Source organism: Salmo trutta, chromosome 7, assembly GCF_901001165.1.
Source record: "Salmo trutta chromosome 7, fSalTru1.1, whole genome shotgun sequence".
NCBI classification, from domain to species: domain Eukaryota; kingdom Metazoa; phylum Chordata; class Actinopteri; order Salmoniformes; family Salmonidae; genus Salmo; species Salmo trutta.
Genome location: NC_042963.1, coordinates 49,921,903 through 49,947,966, shown reverse-complemented (window position 1 = coordinate 49,947,966; position 26,064 = coordinate 49,921,903). Strand labels below are relative to the sequence as shown.

The following is a 26,064-nucleotide window of genomic DNA, read 5'->3' as shown; positions in this document are numbered from 1 at the left end:
AAAATATAGATATTGGGTGTAATGGAAGCGGGTTCCCGGGTTATTGCTTTAATTGTGGTTCTATGAATGAGCTTTTGCATTGTTTCCTGAGTGGATCAAAAGACTGTTTTGTAACTCTACTGCTTCTTTTACTGACTCTGAAACACAGTATTGTCTGATATAACATCACCTGTTGAGTGCTTTAAGTTCTACATTCTGCATAAAGGGTTATACTAAACTCCTAATAATTCAGTCATGGACACAAAGATTTCCTTTGTGCAGTTCGAGGAGTTCAATAGATAGACAGGTACCATCTGAATGTTGAAGATAGCTGATGACATGGGGGGTGGTTAGGTTTGCTGCTGCTGGGGCTTTGGAAACTGGGTGACTTCATCTCTCTACTCTCTCTGTGAAAAAACATACCAACTTGTGTCTCAACTTTCAATTGAGTGTTGTGTTTCTGGCTAGCTCTACCTTTCCTTTGTGCAGCTCTTTCTCTAGAAATACAGTGGGCTTACACAGGCACTAAAACAGCTTGTTTCTCCCACTGACTTGACATTGTTCACTTGTACTATGGCTCTTTCTCAAAGTTACTGTGTTTTCATTACTGGTGAGGAAAGTTCACTTTCACTATGAATCTTTCTCTAGTTACTGTGTATTCATTACTGGTGAGGTAGGTTGCCTTTCACTCAGACTCTTTCAGAGTGAAGTGCCTTAGTCCGAATGTTTAGTGCCTTAGTCCGAATGTTTAGTGCCTTATTCCGAATGTTTAGAGCCTCGCCGAAGTGAAGCACACCGTCAATCATGTACAGGGCTCTACCGTACTGATAGCTATATGCACATATTACTCTGTGATAGTCACTCGGCTCTGATCCTGGAACTCAAAACCAGCGATGATAAGATTAGTGGAGGATTGAAAATTTACTGCTTAGCACCTTGGGATTTGTAGTTTCATTTTGGTTAACAGCATAATATGGAGATATTATTTACACAGAAGATGATCTGGATTCGGAGACAGCCAAACAGTAGACCAACTCACCAGGCCAGGCAGGCATAGGTATTTATTAAATCATCAGTAATGGTATCTGGCTGTGGATTATTGTATTTCAGGTAGAACCATTGAGTTATTAAATCATCACTTGCAATTAATAGCAGGCCATTGTCCCTTTTCCCATGAGGCAGAGGCTGGAGCATTAGGGCTGGAGTCTGTGAGCCACAGAGAAAACCACAGCACATCAAACACTATGTGGTAGGCCTATATCCAACATTAGACCTATGGAACAGTGTTAGGGTTAAGCAAACTGATGGTTTGGGGCAAGCAGCAAGGAGGACATGGCCCTTCGCAACTCTCCATTTTTACGCTGGAGGTGTGAAATGCTTGCAATAATTGCACTTCGAGAGAGTTTCACTGGTTAGTCACTGGGCAATGTACTGTTCATGTCGACAGAAGTGTGTCCCAGTGATGGTGGTTTATTTCCCAACAGAAAAAACTATTGATATTAGGATTGAAAACTGTCCAGATGAACCAACTCTGAGGTAGGCGCTTGTTACAGTTTCTCATGTCCCAACCATTTTATATGCTGCTTATTGTAGTCTTCAGCGAATGAGTAACACATTTTTGTCCGAATTTGTTTGGATTTATTTTTTATATATTTTTATTTAACCTTTATTTAACTAGGCAAGTCAGTTAAGAACACATTGTTAATTACAATGACAGCCTACCAAAAGGCAAAAGGCCTCCTGCGGGGACAGGGGACTGGGATTAAAACAATAAATACAATATAAATATAGGACAAAACACACATCACAGCAAGAGAGACACAACACTGCATGTACAGCACTATCAGAACAACAAGAGAGACACAACACTACATGTACAGCATTATCAGACCAACAAGAGAGACACAACACTACATGTACAGCATTATCAGAACAACAAGAGAGACACAACAACGCATGTACAGCACTATCAGAACAACAAGAGAGACACAACACTGCATGTACAGCATTATCAGAACAACAAGAGAGACACAACACTACATGTACAGCATTATCAGAACAACAAGAGAGACACAACACTGCATGTACAGCATTATCAGAACAACAAGAGAGACACAACACTGCATGTACAGCACTATCAGACCAACAAAACGCCTAGTAACCCTATATTTAAGTGAGATGTGTGTAGATTATGAAAATTAACTCTCTGAGAAGGTTTAAGGATGGAGCAAAATGTAAGCGGTCCTTTCCTTTATTTTCTTAGTCACCTGTTATAAACTTGTTGAGCAACATTGTGGTGATGATGGAGAGTTTCCCCCTGCTACCTGGGGGTGTTCATTCTGGATCAAACAATTACAGGGCTCCAAAAGAAACACCTTTCTATTGGGGGACACAGGGACATGGTCAGTTCTTCAAAATCGCTCGCTCTCTCTCTCTCACGCACCTGCACAGAGTAAGATCATTCAATTAAACCCATGTTCTACCCATGTTTCCCTTTCAAACAGATGAGGAGCTGTACATTCAACAGGCTGTGGTCCTCAACGAAGATGCTGTACATTTAGGAATAACTTGCTATTTTCCACCATTAGCTGCTTTTTAAATACAGTTTCTGTACATTACTTTGTTTATCAACACTTTTGTAGTACATTTGTTTACATTCCTTATAGTAGTAGTATTGATCTATCAACCATCACATGGACCCAAGATCAATAGGACTTTACAGATGGTACTACTCCAGGCTCTGTCAATGGTAAATATATATATTTTTTCATGTACAGCCGCTCTGTTTCTCTCTTGATTACTGCTCTTACCATATCTACTTAACTTTTTTTTATTTATTGACAGTAAAAATAGTTAATGCTTTCTTTAGTAAGTAAGTACAATGAGTAAATCAATGGATAGAACCGGACACAATCTGCTTGGTGAAAAGTGTGTTCTAGTCATGTTACTTTCTAGTGTAGGCTATCTACAGCCCTACAGAACAGGACATGAAATGTCTACTGTTCTTGTTTCATATTAGTTATAACCCATAACAGTTTTCTTCTGTGCCCTCAGGGACCTGAATGTGGTGATATTTGTCATCCTGGCCCTGGCCTTCATTGAGAGGCCCTCCTCCCTGTCTGTCACTTCTGGCCTGTGTTCTAAACACACCCTCTGGGAACCCCCATGTGGCCTCACCGAGGGCATCGAGATCATCTGCCTTCTCATATTCACGTTCCACCTCATCGTTAAGGTAATATACACTCTAAATCTACTTCTGATGTAGTGAACCACCAAATAAAACTATTACTACACTCTGTAATACCTTAATACTATTAAACAAATACTATTAATATAACATATTATTCCGTTATCATCAGATATCTATTGATCATGTGTCATGTCATGGTTATGCAGCTTTTGAGTACATTTCTCAATCAATTTCATACACTTAGAAAAAAAACTAAAATGGTTCTTCGACTGTCCCCATAGGAGAACCCTCTGAAGAACTATTGTTGGTTCCAGGAAGAACCATTTTGGTTCCAGGTAGAACCTTTTAGATTCCATGTAGAACTCTTTCCACAGAGGATTCCACATGAAACCCCAAATGGTTCTTCATGGAACCAAAAAGGGTTCTACCTGGGACCGAAAAGGGTTCTACCTGGAACCAAAAATAGTTCTACATGGATCCAAAAAGGGTTCTACTATAGGGACAGCCTAAGATCTCTTTTGGAACCCTTTTTTCTAAGAGTGTAGATTACTAGGCACATCATAAGCTACATGACATCTTAAATTTACTGCTGTGAGGATCAGTAGCCTATTTGTTGGAAGGGATTCCTCCTTACTCTTTTTGTAGAGGTTCCTGATACGTCATGAGGAGTTTTTGAAGTGTAAATGGCTGGTGGGCTACATGGTGGTCATCTCAGTGTCTGTCACTGACCGGACCCTGACCTTGAACATGGCTTGTGATGACGTAAGCAAAGTCAAATGTATACCCCTTTATAATCTCTCCTCTGGGACCTTGATATGCTTTTTCATGTAATCATATTCTATTCTATTCTACAGTATATTGAGTGTACAACACTTAGTAAGCTTGTTTCATGAAGTAGAAAGGTCATCTGATTCTTCTGTCCTGATATGTTTTGCATCATTTGTGTCGTAGACTATGAGAATCAGAAAACTTCTTCGGCCATTCTTCCTCTTCACAACTCATAATTGATGAAGAAGACGTTGAAATGCATCAAAAGAACAATACCAGAAATAACAAGGTAATGGTATTGAATTGAGTCAAATGATTAGTGAATACAGAAATGCAAAAGGTCCTTCATTTTGGCTGACTATAGGGCTTTCTTCTTCTCTCCAGTTTGATCTTACTAGTGGTTCTCCACCTGTGTGTCTTCACCATGTTTGGAATGCTGCTATTCACAAAGTGAGAGGTACAGTAACATCCCCAGTATCTGTTTATTGATTGGATAGTGTGAACATTACTATAATTGTCACGCCCTGACGTGTGAGAGACGTTTTATTTCCTCTAGTTTGGTTAGGTCAGGGTGTGCCATGGGGTGGGCATTCTATATTTTCTATTTCTTTGTGTTTAGCCGAGTATGGTTCCTAATCAGAGGCAGCTGTCTATCGTTATCTCTGATTGGGAATCATACTTAGGCAGCCTTTTTTCTTTCCTTCAGTTGTGGGATCTTGTTTTTGTACAGCTCAGTAAAGCCTGCAGAACGTGACGTTCTTGTTCCTTTGTTTTTTGTTTTGATTTAGTGTTCTGAGTTATAATAAATTATTAATCATGAGCACTTACCACGCTGCACCTTGGTCTCCTCCTTACGACGATCGTCGCAGAAGATCCCACCACAAAAGGACCAAGCAGCGTGGTCAGGAGACATGGACCTGGGAAGACATCCTGGACGGCAAGGGATCCTGGACGTGGGAGGGGATCCAGGCTGGATGGGATTGCTTCCCATGGGAACAGGTGGAGGCAGCGAGAGCAGAGCGGCAACGAGATGAGGAACTAGCACGGCAACGAGGCAAGCACGAGAGGCAGCCACTGGGAGATTGGCACACTGGGAGATTGGCTAAGTCAGGGTTCAGACCTGAGCCAACTCCCCGTGCTTACAGTAGGGAGCAGGTGACCAGTCAGGCACCGAGTTATGCTGTGATGCGCACTATATTGCCAGTGCGCATTCATAGCCTGGTGCGATCTGTGCCTGCGCCTCGCATTTGCCGTGCTAGAGGGGGCATTCAGCCAGGATGGATTGTGCCGACTCAGCACTCCTGGTCTCCAGTGCGCCTCCTCGGACCAGGATATCCTGCGCCAGCTTTACGCACTGTGTCGCCAGTACGCCTTCACAGCCCAGTTCGTCCTGTGCCAGCGCCACACACTTGCCGGGCTAAACTGAGCATCCAGCCAGGACGGGTTGTGCCAGCCATACGCTCCAGACCTCCAGTGGGCCTCCACGGCCCAGTATATACTGCGCCAGTTCTACGCACTGTGTCGCCAGGGCGCCTTCACAGCCCAGTTCGTCCTTTGCCAGCGCCCCGCATTTGCCGGGCTAAAGTAAGCATCCAGCCAGGACGGGTTGTGCCAGCCCTTAGCTCCAGACCTCCAGTGTGCCTCCACGGCCCAGTATACCCTGTGCCTGCTCTGCGCACCCGGTCTCCAGAGCGTCTCCCCAGTTCGGTGAGACCGATTCCAGCTCCACGTAAGAATGACCAGTGATGATCCATCGTGCGGAGCCTCCAGTGATAATCCATGGCACGAAACCTCCAGAGATGATCCATGGCCCGGAGCCTGTAGGGATGATCCATGGCACGATGCCTCCAGTGATAATCCATGGCCCGGAGCCTCCAGTGATGATCCATGGCACGAAGCCTCCAGTGATGATCCATGGCCCGGAGCCTCCAGTGACGATCCATGGCGCAGAGCCTGTAGTGACGATCCATGGCTTGGAGCCTGCTTCGACGGAGCATCCGGCGACGGTCCCCGGTCCGGAGCATCTGGCGGATGCGACGGTCCCCGGTCCGGAGCATCTGGCGGATGCGACGGTCCCCGGTCCGGAGCATCTGGCGTATGCGATGGTCCCCGGTCCGGAGCATCCGGCGACAGTCCCCGGTCCGGAGCATCCGGCGACGGTCCCCAGTCTGGTTCCTCTGAAGACGATCCACAGTCCGGTAATACAAAAGCGGAGGGATCAGCGGGTGGAGCCGCCACCATGGTTAGATGCCCACCCGGACCCTCCCTTATAGGTTCAGGTTTGCGGCCGGGAGTCCGCACCTTTGAGGGGGGGTACTGTCACGCCATGACCTGTGAGAGACGTTTTATTTCCTCTAGTTTGGTTAGGTCAGGGTGTGACATGGGGAGGGCATTCTATGTTTTCTATTTCTTCTATCGTTGTCTCTGATTGGGAATCATACTTAGGCATCCCTTTTTCCCTCTTTCAGTTGTGGGATCTTGTTTTTGCACAGCTCAGTAAAGCCTGCAGAACGTGACGTCCGTTTTCCTTTGTTTGTTGTTTTGATTTAGTGTTCTGAGTTATAATAAATTATTAATCATGAGCACTTACCACGCTGCACCTTGGTCGATCCTTACGACGATCGTCGCAATAATGTTTTTTTTTTAAGCTTGTAGGCCCTTGGGTCTTTTTTGTAATTATCTGCTAATTTTAGTTGAAGGCCAGTGGCCTTCAGAGGATTTTCAGAAGATTTATTTCATGAGAATATTTGATAATATTTTATTTCATCTTTATTTAACCAGGAGGTGCCATTGAGGTCAGAAGACCTCTTTCTCAAGGGAGACCTTGCCAAGAAGGGCAGATCAGTGAAAACACATAGAACATTCTAATCAGAATGCATAGTCTGCATAGCAAGTAGTTATTGTTCTTATATGATACCTGCTCTGATGTGTCTTGTTCTAGAACCCAGAGAAGAACATGGAATGGGAGTTCTATTTCAAAAACCTCTCTCGGTCTCTTACGTCTCTTTTGGTTCTTCTCACAACTGCTAACAACCCTGACGGTAGGCTTATTCATAACAAGTTTTTCATATGCTAGTGTAGATTTTAATTTATCACTGCTGTAATGTCAAAGTGGATGAGCTTTTCATTTTAAACATGGCATGTCTTTCTCTGCTCTAATGTGATGATGCCAGCTTACACTTTAAACAGAGTTTTCTCTGTCTTCTTCATCCTCTTCAGTGGATTAGGTGTCACGCCCTGACCATAGAGAGCCCTCGGTTCTCTATGGTGTTTAGGTCAGAGCGTGACTAGGGGGGTGTTCTAGTCATTCATTTTCTATGTTGCTGGTTTGTATGGTTCCCAATTAGAGGCAGCTGGTAATCATTGCCTCTAATTGGGGATCATATTTAGGAAGCTCTTTCTCCCACCTGCTTTGTGGGATATTGTTTTGGTTAGTGATTTGTGCGCTCCGTGACTGCACGCTTGTTATAGTCTTTGTTGTAAGTGTCACTATTAAATATAATGTGGAACTCTAAGCATGCTGCGCCTTGGTCCACTCATTTCAACAAGCGTGACATTTGGTGAGTTTGTTTGATGTGTTTCTGTGCAATTGTGTTGATTACAATAGTATTTAGATAAAAATATATTTCAAACTGTTTGAATTGATTCAATCTGTATGTTCAATAAATGCTTACTTTCTATGTTATCACTCTATTGTAGGAACGTACATCCTGATGAACCTGCTGACTGCCATCATATACAACCAGTTTAGAGGATACTTAGTGGTGAGTAACTGGCTTGTTGTCGACTGTACTTCACAAAGTTAATAAATATTTAGTTAAGTGGGTAGGGAGTGTTGTCAGTGGGTAGCCAATTTCCCATAGGTATGTGAGTAGTATTGATCATGATAACAGGAGGGGTCAGTGTCTCCTGACCCCTCCTGTCTCGGCCTCCTGCATTTATGCTGCAGTAGTTTGTGTCGGGGGGGCCAGGGTCAGTCTGTTATATCTGGAGTATTTCTCCTGTCTTATCCTGTGTTTTGTGTGAATTCAATCTTGCATCTAGACGTTCCGCTAGCGGAACGCCTTGCCAAATATCGAATGGAAGAACGTGGCACGAAATACAAACACCTCAAATGCAATAATTTCTATTTTTCAACCATACGACTATTTTACACCCTTTGAAAGATAAGACTCTCATTAATCCAACCACACTGTCCGATTTCAAAAAGGCTTTACAGCGAAAGCAAAACATTAGATTATGTTAGGAGAGTACTCAGCCAAAAATAATCACACAGCTATTTTCAAAGGAAGCATATATGTCACAAAAACCCAAAACACAGCTAAATGCAGCACTAACCTTTGATGATCTTCGTCAGATGACATTCCTAGGACATTATGTTATACAATACAAGCATGTTTTGTTCAATCAAGTTCATATTTATATCAAAAAACAGCTTTTTACATTAGCATGTGATGTTCAGAACTAGCATTCCCACCCAATACTTCCGGTGAATTTACTAAATTACTCATCATAAACATTGACAAAATACATAACAATTACTTTAAGAATTATAGATACAGAACTCCTTTATGGAATTGCTATGTCAGATTTTAAAATAGCTTTTTGGCGAAAGCACATTTTGCAATATTCTGAGTACATAGCTCAGCCATCACAGGCTAACTATTCAGACACCCGCCAACTTCGGGGCTCACTAAACTCAGAATTACTATTAGAAAAATTGTATTACCTTTGCTGTTCTTCGTCAGAGTGCACTCCCAGGACTGCTACTTCCACAACAAATGTTGTTTTATTCCAAATAATCCATAGCTATGTCCAAATATCCCCGTTTTGTTCGTGCGTTCAGGTCACTATCCAAAGGGTAACGCGCGAGCGCATTTCCAGACAAAAAATTAAAAAATGTTCCAGTACCGTACTTAGAAGCATGTCAAACGCTGTTTAGAATCAATTTTTATGTTATTTTTCTCGTAAAATAGCGATAATATTCCAACAGGACAATGCTGTATTCATTCAAAAAGGAAGAGAAAAATGGCGAGGTCTCGTGAACGTGCATCGCCAATCTCTCTATCACCAGGCAGTCCATTGACAAACTGTGCTGCTGTTATCTGCCCAGAGACAGAAGACGCCTCAATCCGGTTTCTGAAGGCTTTAGGGAGCCAATGGAAGCCTTAGAAAGTGTCACGTAACAGCTCAGATACTGTAGTTTCGATAGACAAGCAACAGAAGGACTACAAATTTGCATAAAGGCCACTTCCTGCTTGGAATCTTCTCAGGTTTTTGCCTGCCATATGAGTTCAGTTATACTCACAGACACCATTCAAACAGTTTTAGAAACTTTAGATTTGTTTTCTATTGAAATCTACTAATTATATGCATATTCTCGTTTCTGGGCAAGAGTAGTAACCAGTTTAAATCGGGTACGTTTTTTATCCAGCCGTGAAAATACTGCCCTTTTTCCCAGACAGGTTCAATTCTCTCAAATTCTCTCTTTCTCTCTTTTTTACTCTCCCTTTTTCTCTTTTGCTCACTCTTTTTCTCTTTCTTTCACTCTCTTGGAGGACCTGAGCCCTAGGACCATGCCTCAGGACTACCTGGCCTGATTCCTTGCTGTCCCCAGTCCACCTGGCCGTGCTGCTGCTCCAGTTTCAACTGTTCTGCCTGTGGCTATGGAGCCCTGACCTGTTCTCCGGACGAGCTACCTGTCCCAGACCTGCTGTTTTCAACTCTCTAGAGACAGCAGGAGCGGTAGAGATGCTATGAAAAGTCAACTGACATTTACTCCTGAGGTGCTGACCTGTTGCACCCTCGAAAACCACTGTGATTATTATTATTTGACCCTGCTGGTCATCCATTAACATTTGAACATCTTGGCCATGTTCTGTTATAATCTCCACCCGGCACAGCCAGAAGAGGACTGGCTACCCCTCATAGCCTGGTTCCTCTCTAGTTTTCTTCTTAGGTTCTGGCGTTTCTAGGGAGTTTTTCCTAGCCACTGTGCTTCTACACCTGCATTGCTTGCTGTTTGGGGTTTTAGGAGTTTCTGTACAGCACTTTGTGACATCAGCTGATGTAAGAAGGGCTTTATAAATAAATTTGATTGATAACCCTTTATTTAGCAGATGTCAATCCAGACATCCATCCTGAGGAGGAGGCAGCTTTTGAGCTGTCAGAGCCAACCTTCTCTGAGGATGATACCGTTTAAGAAAGGACCCCTTTGCTGTGTTTATTTTATTAATATACAACAGCAAAATGGTGGAGCGCTTACTGTATGTATAAAATAATATCCACTGTGTTCCAGTTGAGTGTATTATGGTCCAGACAGTCCTGAAGGTGATGAGGAGAGTTCAGATGAAAGGTTATTACAGAGATGCCATCATGAAGGTAAGATGGTTCCCACCTTACCTGAAACAACATACTGTAATACATAGCGTTAAAAAACATTGTTTTATGAAGTTATATATGTACATGGCCACACCTCTGAATTGTGAGCACTTTTGGTATGTCAAAAGTCAGACTTTCATCATTTGCCTTTGTGCTTGCATTTGCAACGGAAGCAAAAATTTGGACAGAAGCAAACCTGAAAAGTTATTGTGAAAGGAGATTGAACAGGATATTAAAGTCATTGTTTTCCTCTGTAGCATCCTACATTGTCTGAGTACTCGTCTAAGTTCCTGTGCAAGGTTCAGTATATGTTTAGTCAGCATTATGTCACTGTGGTGGGGAATGCTGTGGCCCTGGCCAATGTTGTCTGCATCTGTGTTCACTATGTCACAATATTTTATGAATTAACTTAAATGTTTGTTTCTGCTTGATCCTAACAGCTCTTAGTTACGACACTAGCCTGGAATCCTAAGTGACATGCTTTGTTTCACCATAACAATATTGAAACAGAGCTTATCAGTTAAGATTCCAGGCTACTTATTCACAGTCATATTGTTGATAGATGCTTTAGTGAATGTACACTCTATATAGGCCAGTTTATACTGTAAGTCATTTGACAACTTAAAAGGAGGGCTCGTCCGGGATTTGAACCCGGGACCTCTCGCACCCTAAGCGAGAATCATACCCCTAGACCAACGAGCCCGTCATAGTGACAACAACCAAGAGTTTAAATTCCACTGCATGCCACATGTATAAGGAATTCCTGGCAAGTTAATACTGTTGAATGCTCAGTAAAACTGCTCAGAGACTCCCACCTAGTGGCTGTTCTAAACTCTGCACAGACATATTGATCAAATGGAAACAGACAGAGGACTCATCATGGATAAAACGCAATTTGGAACGGACATTGCATTTGAGGGCTTCCACTATTTTAAATTAGTCAACTGGGTGGGTATTCCTATGAGTTGGGAGCAATCAGCCATTGAAGACAATTGACTACTTTAAAATGGAGATAGCATGGGCAGAGCCATTGAGGCTGTCACAGACACAAAGATAAGTCCTATCTATTTCTGTTGTTGATCATCTTTAGATTCAATTGGAAAGGCAGTAGACATAAGCCCTGACCCATTTTGTTCACCTTCTCTGCATTTGATGTCTCTGGTCTAAAAATGAGTGTTTCTTCCGAATTTACAGGGGTGCATTGTATCCCATTTTTAGAAAATGTGTAAGGTCAAAGGTCATGTACAGTATATGCATGTATTAAGTCTACTGTATATGCATCTAAGCATCATCAATGTTCCTCCAGATTCTCCTGGTGATTGACTGTGAGTAGAATCTCTGAACGAGACAACTACTATTTAGAAGCTCAACATTTAAGACCATTTGATGGTAAAATGTACTACAAGTAGTAGTTACAAGTGGATATTAGTTACTGTACCTGCAGTGCACTGCCGACATGACTGACTCATGTATAGCAGGTAAGGGTCTTGCACAGTTTATGTCAATAGCTCCGTGCAATTCAGACTTTATATGTATCTCTGTCACAGGAGGTTGGTGGCACCTTAATTGGGAGGACCAGCCCGTGGTTTTGCCTAGAGGGGAATCGGTGGAATGGTATCAAACAGATGGTTTGATGCCATTCCATTTGCTCCGTTCCAGCCATTATTATGAACCGTTCTCCCCTCAGCAGCCTCCACTGATCTGTGTTTTTTCAGACAATCAACTGTTTCTTCATCCTTTACTACCTGCTGGAGATGGAGCTGAAGGTGGTAGCATTTGGCTGGACAGGATATGTGTCCTATGGGAGTAACGTATTTGATGGATCTCTCACAGTTCTTTCACTGGTAGGTGCAGTTCAGTATCAAATCAAATACATTTTATTTATATAGCCCTTCTTACATCAGCTGATATGTCAAAGTGCTGTACAGAAACCCAGCCTAAAACCCCAAACAGCAAGCAATGCAGGTGTAGAAGCACGGTGGCTAGGAAAACCTCCCTAGAAAGACCAAAACCTAGGAAGAAACCTAGAGAGGAACCAGGCTATGAGGGGTGGCCAGTCCTCTTCTGGCTGTGCCGGGTGGAGATTATAACAGCACATGGCCTAGATGTTCAAATGTTCATAAATGACCAGCATGGTCAAATAATAATAATCATAGTAGTTGTCGACTGTGCAACAAGTCAGTAACACAAGAGTAAGTGTCAGTTGGCTTTTTCATAGCCGATCTTTGAGAGTATCTCTACCGCTCCTGCTGTCTCTAGAGAGTTGAAAACAGCAGGTCTGGGACAGTATTACATTATGTATGTAAGGATAATTCAGGGTCCATTTTGAAGCATGGGCAATTTAGAGAAGATTCTAGTTGATGTATCTATATTACCGTCTGTCACACAATTCAAAGACACTCGTTGACATTACGACACTGTACATTATATTCCATACTGACTGGAAATTGTTTTATATCTCTGTTTTACCAAAGGGCCTACAGATATCCATATTTGCTACTTACAGTCTACCATTTTCCTATTGGTAAGATTTTTCTCCCCACTTTGTTTGCGATCTTTCAATATACTAACTCACTTAGGACAACCATAAATACATCTATCACATATTTTCTCAAAAGGTGGGCTCATCTGGGATTTAAACCCAGGACTACTCACACCCTAAGCGAGAAGCATACCCTTAAACCAACAAGCCTGCTTAGGGAAACCCACCCTATCGTTACAATTTTCCCATCCCCTTCTCCTCATAAGCCTGTGAGTGAACTTCCAGAATCTGTGATGTGGCAGGTTTTTGCTATTAGACTGCCCTCTAGTGGTAACTGACACTTTTGGGAAATTTTACAAACACTGAGTGCACAAAACATTAGGAACACCTGCTCTTTCCATGACATAGACTTACCAGGTCTGTCATAGACTGTATGTAGTCTGTCATATAGGCTGTGTGTAGTCTGTAAGTCATTTGACTTCTTAAAAGGAGGGCTCGTCCGGGATTTGTATCACATCCGGCCGTGATTGGGAGTCGCAATGGGCGGTGCACAATTGGCCCAGCGTCGTTCGGGTTTGGCCAGGGTATGCCGCCATGTAAATAAGAATTTGTTCTTAAATGACTTGCCTAGTTAAATAAAGGTTACATTAAAGATCTGAGTACAAAACATTATGAACACCTGCTCTTTCCATGACACAGACTGATCAGGTGAATCCAGTTTAAGTCTATCATCCCGTATTGATGTCACCTGTTATATTCAGTTCAATCAGTGTAGATGAAGGGGAGGAGACAGGTTAAAGAAGGATTTTTAAGCCTCAAGATGTATTCTGTATGTGTGCCATTCAGAGGGTGAATGGACAAGATAAAATATTGAAGTGCCTTTGAACGGGGTATGATAGTAGGTGCTAGGCACACCGGTCTGAGTGTCAAGAACTGCACCTCTGCTGTTTTGTTCACTCTCAACAGTTTCCCGTGTGTATCAAGAATGGTCCACCCCCCAAAGGACATCCAACCAACTTGACACAACTGTAGGAAGCATTGGAGTCAACATGGGACAGCATCCCTGTGGAACACTTTAGACACCCTGTAGAGTCCATGCCCCTGACGAATTGAGGCTTTTCTGAAGGCAAAAGGGAATGCAACTCAATATTAGGAAGGTTTTCCTGTTGTTTAGTACACTCAGTGTACAGTACATTGTCAGATTTGCAAATAAAACCGTTGTCTGTGGTTGACATCTTAAGTGTTGTAGGTTATCATTTGCATTATGAGGACTGAGACCTATCCAGGACTATAGTGTTACAGCCGCAAATAAAACTATATGGACGTTTCTCAGTGGCTGACAGATAAGAGTATTTATGAATAAGGCTTGCCAGTTATACGACTCGTCAGTCGGCTAGTTCTCATAATACAAAATAGTTGACATTGGTATCCTGTGAGCCTGGTCTTTGTTATAGAAACCTTTACATGACTGACTGTCACTGTTTCTACTGAATATGCACAGTCTGCTCCACTTACCCAAGTAGACTATCATTATCTTGGATAGTACATTGAGCCTGTAGTGTTCAGAAAAGAAGGGCTCGTCCGGGATTTGAACCCGGGACCTCTCGCACCCAAAGCGAGAATCATACCCCTAGACCAACGAGCCTTGTTGAAGGAAAGGTAAACACAGACGCCCTTTCTGCCCTGTCACTGATGTCAAGTGAAAACTGAGGCGTGTCCTTATTGAAACTTTGTTACTTTACTCACCTCTAGTGGTGATTTATACAGCATCATCACTATAGTAAAGTTGAAAACATTACATTTCTCAGATTAACGAGGCCATATCTTATTATATATTTATATTTTGTCTATGCTGCATAGGTCAATAATATCTTGCCCAAGGCATATTCAACACAAATGAGCTGAAATATCCAGTAGAACTATAACCTTACCACAGCATATTCAGGAACACTTTACTTGACCCCTTTGTCATAAGGGCTACATAACACTGTCAAAACCAGTACATAACATAGGTCATACCAGAGCTGTTAAACTGGTACGATTGTAAAGAAGTGCTGTCTTTGTTTGCAGGTGGTTTATTATGTGTTTGCTGTGCTTGGGGTCTGGTTGTTCGAAGGCTCTATCATAGCACCTGCAAGTAACTATTATCTATTATCTATTATTATTATCTATTATCTATTTCTTACAGCACTACCACCGACCCCAGAATCATGACAATGATTGTAAACAAAACTCTACAATGTGGTTCTTATGAACAGCTTGGCTGCTGGTCAAACAACTTTGACTTTGCAGTGAGTATCACTCATCTTAAGTTTGTCATGCCTGCTCCCGCTCTTCCCCCCTGGTGTTCGAGGGCAACAGGCTCCCCAGCATTGCGCACTCCTGCCACCATTACTCACACCTGCCTTCCCCCGTCACGCGTATCAGCGACTATTGGACTCACCTGGACTCTATCACCTCTGTCATTACCTTCCCTATACATGTCTGGTTCCCCGCTCTGTTCCCTGCTTCAACATTGATTGTCATATGTATTTTTTTACCCGCTGTGCTGACGTTGTGCCTCTCTTGTTACCTGTTTGTTCCTGATTAAATGTTGACTCCCCATACCTGCTTCTCATCTCCAACGTTGGTCCTTACAAAGGTACCACAAAATCTAAATGAATAAACATCTGGTGTACAAAACATTAGGAACACCTTCCTAATATTGAGTTGCACCCCCATTTGTCCTCAGAACAGTTCAAGATGTTCAAACGTTCACAGATGGCCAGCATTGTCACTGGTCAGGGTTACATCGCCGCAGGCAGAACAGTTGAAACTGGATCAGCAGCACGACAAGGTAGCATGTCTGGTGAAAAGGTCAGGGTTCCATAGCCACAGGAAGTGTATTTATTTTATCTTTGTTTAACCAGGTAGGCAAGTTGAGAACAAGATCTCATTTACAACTGCAACCTGGCCAAGATAAAGCAAAGCAGTTCGACACACACAACACAGAGTTACACATGGAATAAACAAACATACAGTCAATAATACAGTAGAGAAATAAGTCTATATAAAATGTGAGCAAATGAGGTGAGATAAGGGAGGTAAAGGCAATAAAAGGGCCACGGTGGCGAAGTAAATACAATATAGTAATTAAATAACACTGGAATTGTAGATTTGCAGTAGGTGAATGTGCAAAGTAGAAATACTTGTAACGGCTGTCGTAGAGAGGGGACCGAAGCGCAGCGTGTTGATTGCTCATGATGAATATTTATTTTAACTCAGAACACTCAAGAAAAAATAACAAAGAGAAAATGAAAGTGCACAGTTCTGTCAGGTACAGAAAACTAAACAGAAGACAACTACCCACAAACACAGGTGGAAAAAAACCCTACTTAAGTATGATCTCCAATTAGAGACAACGAGGACCAGCTGCCTCTAATTGGAGATCATCCCAAAAACCCCAACATAGAAATAGAAAACTAGAACCTAAACATAGAACTACAAAACATGGAAAAACACAAAACACCCCCTGTCACGCCCTGACCTACTCTGCCATAGAAAATAACATCTGACTGTGGTCAGGGTGTGACAATACTGGGGTGAAAGGGAGCAAAATAAATAAATACAGTAGGGGATGAGGTAATTGTTTGGGCTATTTATAGATGGGCTATGTACAGGTGCAGTGACCTGTGAGCTGCTCTGACAGCTGGTGCTTAAAGCTGGTGAGGGAGATAAGTGTTTCCGGTTTCAGAGATTTTTGTAGTTCGTTCCAGTCATTGGAAGCAGAGATCTGGAAGGCGAGGCGGCCAAAGGAGGAATTGACCCTGGGGGTGACCAGTGAAATACACCTGCTGGAGTGCGTGTTACAGGTGGGCGCTGCTATGGTGACCAGCGAGCTGAGATAAGGCGGGACTTTACCTAGCAGGGTCTTGTAGATGACCTGAAACCAGTGGGCTTGGCGACGAGTATGAAGCGAGGGCCAGCCAACGAGAGCGTACAGGTCGCTGTGGTGGGTAGTATATGGGGCTTTGGTGACAAAACAGATGGCACTGTGATAGACTGCATCCAATTTGTTGAGTAGGGTATTGGAGGCTATTTTGTAAATGACATCACCGAAGTCGAGGATCGGTAGGATGGTCAGTTTTACGAGGGCATATTTGGCAGCATGAGTGTAGGATGCTTTGTTTTGCGAAATAGGAAGACAATTCTAGATTTAACTTTGGATTGGAGATGTTTGATGTGAGTCTGGAAGGAGAGTTTACAGTCTAACCCGACACCTAGGTAGTTGTAGTTGTCCACATATTCTAAGTCAGAACCGTCCAGAGTAGTGATGTTGGGCGGGCGGGCGGGCAGGTGTAGGCAGCGATCGGTTGAAGAGCATGCATTTAGTTTTACTTGTATTTATGAGCAGTTGGAGGCTACGGAAGGAGAGTTGTATGGCATTGAAGCTCGTCTGGAGGTTAGTTAACACAAGTTGGCTGGATGTCCTTTGGGTGGTGGACCATTCTTAATACACAAGGGTAACTGCTGAGCGTAAAAAACTCAGCAGCGCTGCAGTTCTTGACACACTCAAACCAGTGCTCCCGGAACATACTACCATACCCCATTCAAAGGCACTTCAATCAACCCGTAATATGGAGAGGACAGACTTGGAGACTACTGTCGTGTCTTTGGCATCATTAAAACCGAAGACTGTTAGTTTATCAAATCAATTCTCTGTCATTATTATTACGTGATTATTCTAATCATGTAAATGTAATTAACTAGGAAATCGGGGCACCAAGGAAAATATTCAGATTACAAAGTTAGAATTTTCCTAATATAACTTTCAGATACTTTAATATCTGATCAATTAGTCTTCTAATTAATTAATTATTCTTTACCTCACGTTAGACTCATTCCAAAAGTCATAAATTGTTGGTTATCTGCACAAACCCAGTCTTCACTAAGAATCATCCATACATCAATTGTCTCAATCATTTATTTATTTATTAACTAACTAAATAATCACAGAAATGCACACACAAACAAACAAAGTAGATATGGTTACAAGGAAATGATAGGGGATGTGCCCTAGTGGGCTAAACCGGCATGGCGGCTTGGTAGACAAAGGGACTGAGAAGGGCGCGAAAGATAAGACACTACACAGTTGATAATTCTAACAATTAAAATGCTAATCCTTCGCAGATGAACGCTCACTCCTTCGGGAATAATTGCAATCTATATATATATTTACGCTCAGTGTGTCGTCGTGATCTCTGTTGGAAAGTTCATTTCTGTTGGAGAGTTTGTCCACACTTTCTCTCTTCCGTGGTTAGAATGGACAGTTCAGAGTCCCATTCAGAACTGTTGTTATAGAAAAGATGTTTCGGCGGTTGTCGACCTTTGCATTCAATGGTATAGAATTCCTAGCCCGCAGACTAGTAATTAGTATCAAAGATTTGCTCTTATTCTATCGGATTGATAGTCTCAGAGTTTAACCACGTGGTATGGTTAAAAGATTCAGCAATCTACTCAAACCTTAGCCCTCTCGTGGTAATCGAGGTAAGCTGGTCTGATAAGAAATCCTTCAGGTGGGGGTTATATTCGTAACAGCAGAAGAGGGCTGTCCCTTGATGCCAGGTCAATGTCTATGCTCATGGGGCGGGCCTATGACCTAGTTAAACTCCAAAGGGAATTGGACTTTCCTTCATTAAACAGTTAATAATCACATTACATAATTTCACAAATAGTTTCATCTTTACTCATTCATTTTATACAACAATTAGATGCAAGCCTCACAACTGAGACTCTTGTATAAACAGAGTTCTGGTAATGTGGCTGTACTGTCTCTCATGAGTTTCACAAACATTAAATGAAATGGACCGGTCGTAGCTGGAGTCTTCCTCGACCGTGTACACATTCTCCAAAACATGGACATTGTTCAGTTCTCAAGTTCTGTGATGTGGAAGAGGTTCCTTTGTTCTCCTGTGAAACTCACTCTCTCAATACTCTGGCCATGAGGAGAGAAACTCCTCTAGGACTTTATGACCTGCCTAACAGAGCCTGGGTGTAGGGGGAAGAGAGAGAGGTGGTGAGAGAGAGAGGGGGATGGTGCAGAGAGAGGGAGATAGTGCTCGCTGTACCCAAAGAGGGCCACGTCATGACAGTACCATCCAGCTGATGTTCAGGTAGGACCAGTAACACCCGTGTTTTTAGAACATGTTGTAGCTTTGGCTTTTATTTTGGCTTTGTGTTTTTGGGTCTGCCCTGAACATGTTGTAGCTTTGGCTTTTATTTTGGCTTTGTGTTTTTGGGTCTGCCCTGAACATGTTGTAGCTTTGGCTTTTATTTTGGCTTTGTGTTTTTGGGTCTGCCCTGAACAGGTTGTAGCTTTGGCTTTTAGTTTGGCTTTGTGTTTTTGGGTCTGCCCTGAACATGTTGTAGCTTTGGCTTTTATTTTGGCTTTGTGTTTTTGGGTCTGCCCTGAACATGTTGTAGCTTTGGCTTTTATTTTGGCTTTGTGTTTTGGTCTGCCCTGAACAGGTTGTAGCTTAGGCTTTTATTTTGGCTTTGTGTTTTTGGGTCTGCCCTGAAAAGGCTTTAGCTCTGCTTTTGGCTTGGCATTCATGACATTGTAGGTAGGCTATGCTTTGGCTTTGTGTTTTGGTCCTGCCATTAGTGTTAATGAATTGAGTTGATGATTGGCCGCAGTATGCGCTGGGCCTTTTGGCAGACCTGAGCTATCTCAGCAGCCACTGCACTTGATTACTTATCTGACAACACACAGGAAGTGTGCTCTTGGCATTATGTAATATGTTACTCTCTGTTCTGTTGCCAAGTTTGTCATTTCAGATATGAAAGGAATGGATCGATTTCATACAGGTTATATATACTAGGCCGGGTTACTGTGAAGCACTTTGTGACAACTGCTGTCTGCTGATGTTAAAAGGGCTTTATAAATACATTTGATTGATTGATTCACAAACTGTACCCTGTAAGGTTTGCCTTTGTGTTTTGACCCCTAGTTTTTCAGACAACAGATAGCAGAGCCTACTGAAGAGAAAGTTGTCACAAAACTGCATGCTCACCCACACCTTCAGCACCTAACTATGTCCATGTCACTGGATAAAATATAGATATTGGGTGTAATGGAAGCGGGTTCCCGGGTTATTGCTTTAATTGTGGTTCTATGAATGAGCTTTTGCATTGTTTCCTGAGTGGATCAAAAGACTGTTTTGTAACTCTACTGCTTCTTTTACTGACTCTGAAACACAGTATTGTCTGATATAACATCACCTGTTGAGTGCTTTAAGTTCTACATTCTGCATAAAGGGTTATACTAAACTCCTAATAATTCAGTCATGGACACAAAGATTTTCTTTGTGCAGTTCGAGGAGTTCAATAGATAGACAGGTACCATCTGAATGTTGAAGATAGCTGACACTATGGCCCTTCACAACTCTCCATTATTGCGCTGGAGGTGTAAAATGCTTGCATTAATTGCACTTCGAGAGAGTTTCACTGGTTAGTCACTGGGCAATGTACTGTTCATGTCGACAGAAGTGTGTCCCAGTGATGGTAGTTTATTTCCCAACAGAAAAAAACTATTGATATTAGGATTGAAAACTGTCCAGATGAACCAACTCTGAGGTAGGCGCTTGTTACAGTTTCTCATCTCCCAACCATTGTATATGCTGCTTATTGTAGTCTTCAGCGAATGAGTAACAAATAATTGTACGAATTTGTTTGGTTTTATTTTTTATATATTTTTATTTAACCTTTATTTAACTAGGCAAGTCAGTTAAGAACACATTGTTAATTACAATGACAGCCTACCAAAAGGCAAAAGGCCTCCTGCGGGGACAGGGGACTGGGATTAAAACAATAAATACAATATAAATATAGGACAAAACACACATCACAGCAAGAGAGACACAACACTACATGTACAGCACTATCAGAACAACAAGAGAGACACAACACCACATGTACAGCATTATCAGAACAACAAGAGAGACACAACACTACATGTACAGCATTATCAGAACAACAAGAGAGACACAACACTGCATGTGCAGCACTATCAGAACAACAAGAGAGACACAACACTACATGTACAGCACTATCAGAACAACAAGAGAGACACAATACCACATGTACAGCATTATCAGAACAACAGGAGAGACACAACACTGCATGTACAGCATTATCAGAACAACAAGAGAGACACAACACCGCATGTACAGCATTATCAGAACAACAAGAGAGACACAACACCGCATGTACAGCATTATCAGAACAACAAGAGAGACACAACACTGCATGTACAGCACTATCAGAACAACAAGAGAGACACAACACCACATGTACAGCACTATCAGAACAACAAAACGCCTAGTAACCCTACATTTAAGTGAGATGTGTGTAGATTATGAAAATTAACTCTCTGAGAAGGTTTAAGGATGGAGCAAAATGTAAGCGGTCCTTTCCTTTATTTTCTTAGTCACCTATTATAAACTTGTTGAGCAACATTGTGGTGATGATGGAGAGTTTCCCCCTGCTACCTGGGGGTGTTCATTCTGGATCAGACAATTACAGGGCTCCAAAAGAAACACCTTTCTATTGGGGGACACAGGGACATGGTAAGTTCTTCAAAATCGCTCTAAAGTAACCATCCAGCCAGGACGGGTTGTGCCAGCCCTTAGCTCCAGACCTCCAGTGCGCCTCCACGGCCCAGTATACCTTGTGCCTGCTCTACGCACCCGGTCTCCAGTACGTCTCCCCAGTCCGGTGAGACCGATTCCAGCTCCACGTAAAAATGACCAGTGATGATCCATGGTCCGAAGCCTCCGGTGATGATCCATGGCATGAAGCCTCCAGTGATAATCCATGGACCGGAGCCTCCAGTGATAATCCATGGCACGAAACCTCCAGAGATGATCCATGGCCCGGAGCCTGTAGGGATGATCCATGGCACGAAGCCTCCAGTGATAATCCATGGCCCGGAGCCTCCAATGACGATCCATGGCACGAAGCCTCCAGTGACGATCCATGGCACGAAGCCTCCAGTGACGATCCATGGCATGGAGCCTGCAGCGACGGTCCCCGGTCCGGAGCATCCGGCGACGGTCTCCGGTCCGGAGCATCTGTCGGATGCGACGGTGCCCCGGTCCGGAGCATCCGGCGACGGTCTTCAGTCCTGTTCCTCTGAAGATGATCCACGGTCCGGTAATACAAAAGCGGAGGGATCAGCGGGTGGAGCCGCCACCACGGGTAGATGCCCACCCGGACCTTCCCTTATAGGTTCAGGTTTGCGGCCGGGAGTCTGCATCTTTTGGTGGGGGGTACTGTCACGCCATGACCTGTGAGAGACGTTTTATTTCCTCTAGTTTGGTTAGGTCAGGGTGTGACATGGGGTGGGCATTTTATGTTTTCTATTTCTTTGTGTTTAGCCGAGTATGGTTCCTAATCAGAGGCAGCTGTCTATCGTTGTCTCTGATTGGGAATCATTCTTAGGCAGACCTTTTTCCCTCCTTCAGTTGTGGGATCTTGTTTTTGTACAGCTCAGTAAAGCCTGCAGAACGTGACGTCCATTTTCCTTTGTTTGTTGTTTTGATTTAGTGTTCTGAGTTATAATAAATTATTAATCATGAGCACTTACCACGTTGCACCGTGGTCTCCTCCTTACGACGATCGTCACAATCATGTTATTTTTTTTAAAGCATGTAGGCCCTTGGGTCTTTTTTGTAATTATCTGCTAATTTTAGTTGAAGGCCAGTGGCCTTCAGGGGATTTTCAGAAGATTTATTTCATGAGAATATTTGATTATTTTTTATTTCATCTTTATTTAACCAGGAGGTGCCATTGAGGTCAGAAGACCTCTTTCTCAAGGGAGACCTTGCCAAGAAGGGCAGATCAGTGAAAACAAATAGAACATTCTAATCACAGTGCATAGTCTACATAGCAAGTAGTGATTGTTCTTATGTGATTCCTGCTCTGATGTGTCTTGTTCTAGAACCCAGAGAAGAACATGGAATGGGAGTTCTATTTCAAAAACCTCTCTCGGTCTCTTACGTCTCTTTTGGTTCTTCTCACAACTGCTAACAACCCTGACGGTAGGCTTATTCATAACAAGTTTTTCATATGCTAGTGTAGATTTTAATTTATCACTGCTGTAAGTCAAAGTGGATGAGCTTTTCATTTTAAACATGGCATGTCTTTCTCTGCTCTAATGTGATGACGCCAGCTTACACTTTAAACAGAGTTTTCTCTGTCTTCTTCATCCTCTTCAGTGGATTTGGTGTCACGCCCTGACCATAGAGAGCCCTCGGTTCTCTATGGTGTTTAGGTCAGAGCGTGACTAGGGGGGTGTTCTAGTCATTCATTTTCTATGTTGCTGGTTTGTATGGTTCCCAATTAGAGGCAGCTGGTAATCGTTGCCTCTAATTGGGGATCATATTTAGGAAGCTCTTTCTCCCACCTGCTTTGTGGGATATTGTTTTGGTTAGTGATTTGTGCGCGCCGTGACTGCACGCTTGTTATAGTCTTTGTTGTAAGTGTCACTATTAAATATAATGTGGAACTCTACGCATGCTGCGCCTTGGTCCACTCATTTCAACAAGCGTGACATTTGGTGAGTTTGTTTGATGTGTTTCTGTGCAATTGTGTTGATTACAATAGTATTTAGATAAAAATATATTTCAAACTGTTTGAATTGATTCAATCTGTATGTTCAATAAATGCTTACTTTCTATGTTATCACTCTATTGTAGGAACGTACATCCTGATGAACCTGCTGACTGCCATCATATACAACCAGTTTAGAGGATACTTAGTGGTGAGTAACTGGCTTGTTGTCGACTGTACTTCACAAAGTTAATAAATATTTAGTTAAGTGGGTAGGGAGTGTTGTCAGTGGGTAGCCAATTTCCCATAGGTATGTGAGTAGTATTGATCATGATAACAGGAGGGGTCAGTGTCTCCTGACCCCTCCTGCATTTATGCTGCAGTAGTTTGTGTCGGGGGGGCCAGGGTCAGTCTGTTATATCTGGAGTATTTCTCCTGTCTTATCCTGTGTTTTGTGTGAATTCAATCTCTTCCGCTAGCGGAACGCCTTGCCAAATATCGAATGGAAGAATGTGGCACGAAATACAAATACCTCAAATGCAATAATTTCAATTTTTCAACCATACGACTATTTTACACCCTTTGAAAGATAAGACTCTCATTAATCCAACCACACTGTCCGATTTCAAAAAGGCTTTACAGCGAAAACAAAACATTAGATTATGTTAGGAGAGTACTCAGCCAAAAATAATCACACAGCTATTTTCAATGGAAGCATATCTGTCACAAAAACACAGCTAAATGCAGCACTAACCTTTGATCTTCATCAGATGACACTCCTAGGACATTATGTTATACAATACATGCATGTTTTGTTCAATCAAGTTCATATTTATATCAAAAAACCGCTTTTTACATTAGCATGTGATGTTCAGAACTAGCATTCCCACCCAATACTTCCGGTGAATTTACTAAATTACTCATCATAAACATTGACAAAATACATAACAATTACTTTAAGAATTATAGATACAGAACTCCTTTATGGAATTGCTATGTCAGATTTTAAAATAGCTTTTTGGCGAAAGCACATTTTGCAATATTCTGAGTACATAGCTCAGCCATCACAGGCTAACTATTCAGACACCCGCCAGCTTCGGGGCTCACTAAACTCAGAATTACTATTAGAAAAATTGTATTACCTTTGCTGTTCTTCGTCAGAGTGCACTCCCAGGACTGCTACTTCCACAACAAATGTTGTTTTTGTTCCAAATAATCCATAGTTATGTCCAAATATCCCCGTTTTGTTCGTGTGTTCAGGTCACTATCCAAAGGTTAACGCGCGAGAGCATTTCCAGACAAAAAAATTCAAAATGTTCCATTACCGTACTTAGAAGCATGTCAAACACTGTTTAGAAACAATTTTTATGCTATTTTTCTCGTAAAATAGCGATAATATTCCAACTGGATAATGCTGTATTCTTTCAAAAAGGAAGAGAGAAAATGGCGAGGTCTCGCACATCGCCAATCTCTCTATCACCAGGCAGTCCACTGACAAACTGTGCTGCTGTTATCTGCCCAGAGACAGAAGACGCCTCAATACGGTTTCTGAAGGCTTTAGAGAGCCAATGGAAGCCTTAGAATGTGTCACGTAACAGCTCAGATACTGTAGTTTCGATAGACAAGCAACAGAAGGACTACAAATTTGCAGAAAGGCCACTTCCTGCTTGGAATCTTCTCAGGTTTTTGCCTGCCATATGAGTTCTGTTATACTCACAGACACCATTCAAAAAGTTTTAGAAACTTTAGATTTGTTTTCTATCCAAATCTACTAATTATATGCATATTCTCGTTTCTGGGCAAGAGTAGTAACCAGTTTAAATCGGGTACGTTTTTTATCCAGCCGTGAAAATACTGCCATTTTTCCCAGACAGGTTAAGAATGCTCTCAAATTCTCTCTTTCTCTCTTTTTTTACTCTCTTTTTCTCTTTTGCTCACTCTTTTTCTCTTTCTTTCACTCTCTTGGAGGACCTGAGCGCTAGGACCATGCCTCAGGACTACCTGGCCTGATTTCTTGCTGTCCACCTGGCTGTGCTGTTGCTCCAGTTTCAACTGTTTTGCCTGTGGCTATGGAACCCTGACCTGTTCTCCGGACGTGCTACCTGTCCCAGACCTGCTGTTTTCAACTCTCTAGAGACAGCAGGAGCGGTTGAGATACTCTGAATGATCGGCTATGAAAAGCCAACTGACATTTACTCCTGAGGTGCTGACCTGTTGCACCCTCGAAAACCCCTGTGATTATTATTATTTGACCTTGCTGGTCATCCATTAACCTTTGAACATCTTGGCCATGTTCTGTTATAATCTCCACCCGGCACAGCCAGAAGAGGACTGGCCACCCCTCATAGCCTGGTTCCTCTCTAGGTTTCTTCCTAGGTTCTGGCCTTTCTAGGGAGTTTTTCCTAGCCACTGTGCTTCTACACCTGCATTGCTTGCTGTTTGGGGTTTTAGGAGTTTCTTTACAGCACTTTGTGACATCAGCTGATGTAAGAAGGGCTTTATAAATAAATTTGATTGATAACCCTTTATTTAGCAGATGTCAACCCAGACATCCATCCTGAGGAGGAGTTTGGGCGTCAAGGCAGCTTTTGAGCTGCTGCTCTGTCAGAGCCAGGAACCAACCTTCTCTGAGGATGATACCGTGTAAGAAAGGACCCCTTTGCCGTGTTTATTT

At 42.5% G+C, this 26,064-nt stretch overlaps 2 non-coding genes and 1 pseudogene across 2 annotated transcripts; 1 reads left to right on the top strand and 2 right to left on the bottom strand.

Annotated features, from left to right (window-relative positions):
* The first annotated feature begins 2,525 nt into the window (after nucleotides 1-2,525).
* LOC115196626 (two pore calcium channel protein 2-like) lies at nucleotides 2,526-26,037 on the top strand (annotated as a pseudogene).
* Nucleotides 10,949-11,020, bottom strand: trnap-agg (transfer RNA proline (anticodon AGG)). Its single transcript has one exon. It is a non-coding gene; the product is annotated as a tRNA-Pro (tRNA).
* Nucleotides 14,374-14,445, bottom strand: trnap-ugg (transfer RNA proline (anticodon UGG)). The gene has a single exon. It is a non-coding gene; the product is annotated as a tRNA-Pro (tRNA).
* Nucleotides 26,038-26,064: the final 27 nt, after the last annotated feature.